This window comes from Jaculus jaculus, chromosome 10 (assembly GCF_020740685.1).
Source record: "Jaculus jaculus isolate mJacJac1 chromosome 10, mJacJac1.mat.Y.cur, whole genome shotgun sequence".
In the NCBI taxonomy this organism is placed as follows: Eukaryota; Metazoa; Chordata; class Mammalia; order Rodentia; family Dipodidae; genus Jaculus; species Jaculus jaculus.
This window is the reverse complement of record NC_059111.1, coordinates 82,802,813-82,804,534: the sequence shown is the minus strand read 5'-3', so window position 1 is coordinate 82,804,534 and position 1,722 is coordinate 82,802,813.

Below are 1,722 nucleotides of genomic sequence, written 5' to 3'. Positions count from 1 at the left end.
CTTTCTTTACTTGCCAAGCTTATGGATGCATAATATTGTATGATTCAGCATCCTCCAACTTTTTTTTTTTTTTTTAGTTCATATACATTTGTTAATTCATTCACCAACTGTTAGCAGTGTATACTTTTTTTTTTCAAGGTAGGGTCTCACTCTATCTCAGACAAACCTGGAATTCACTATGTTGTCTCAGGGTGGCCTCGAACTCACAGCAATCCTCCTACCTCTGCCTCCTGAGTGCTGGGATTAAAGGTGTGCACCACTGTGCTTGGATACTTTTGAAAGTTTTAAAGAAACTTAAAATTACAAATGGGCAAAGTGAATCAACCCAGATGTCCTTCATTAGACAAATGGATAACCAAGAGGTGGTATATCTACATGATGGAATCCTACACAGCAGTAAGAAAAAAAAAAACAAACAAAATGACACAGTGAAATTGGTAGAAAAAGGGTAGAACTTGGAACAGATCATTTTTCAGTGAACTCATCTAATCACAGAAAGACAATCATTGCATGGTCTCACTCATCTGTGGCTCCTAACCTGGATCAGCCTGAGATACTGACATACCCAGTAGGCATTTTGAGGACTGGACAATAGGGAGGGTGGAGCTGGAAGGGAGGGTAAGGGTATGTGTGTGTGTGTGGAGGGGGAGCCAAAACTGGACCCAAATGGAACTGGTGCCATAAAATCCTGTATCCTGTAAGACAGACTAAAAGGTTGAACCTTCATTAGGTCCTAGAGGGAACACATAAACCAAAGGGCCCTAGAGAGGGTACAATGAAGCCTAACCTTAATTTTCTCTTGTTTCTCTGTTTCTCTTTTATATTACCTATCTTTTTATTCCTTCTTTTCCCTTGGCACTGGCCTATAACTCCCAGTTCCAGGATGCAGTTAACATCCACAATGAGATGTTGATCAGAGAGACCTACAGTGTTTCACAAAAGAAGACAGACTTCTGTCAGAGCACTTGATGACCCACCAAATGTTAGTGATAAGACCCTACTGCCCGAGTTTGATTACAGTGGCTGGAGGCCCTGGTGTGTCAATTCTCTCTCTCTCTCTCTCTCTCTCTATCTCTTGCATAAAAAAGGTAGTCTTGCCGGGCGTGGTGGACATGACTTTAATTCCAGCACTTGAATGGCAGAGGTAGGAGGGTCACCAAGAGTTCAAAGCCACCCTGAGACTGCACAGTGAATTCCAGGTCACCCTGGGCTAGAGCAAGACCCTACCTCAAAAAACCACACCCCCCCAAAAGACCCTGTCTCTAAAAACCCAACCACAAACAAATGTAAAAATATCTCAGCACATAAATCAGTCTTACTTATGAAAAGAAAATAATGTAAGTCAAACATCAAAATATTACTATAAATCCAATCCTATGCCATGAGTTAAAGTAACTTAAATCCCTAGATGGTACTGACGTATTTCTACAAACCTATGGGCTTCATTATATTGGACTCTCTAGAGGCAGAATGTGATGTCAATCTGAGTCCTCATGTATAATCATGACCCTCAGGCAGCATGCTGAATTTACTGTAATCCCATCATCATGCTTACATAGTTCCTCCAACCCAGTTTTTCTTTTCCCTTCTCAGCATTCTTTTTTTCTGGCCCCTTAATTACCTTACACATGTGCTCTGTTTTTACACTCAAAATAATCAAATGCTATTACATTTCCACTCAACAGAATTCTATAAACTATCCAAGCAAAGGTAAATATATAT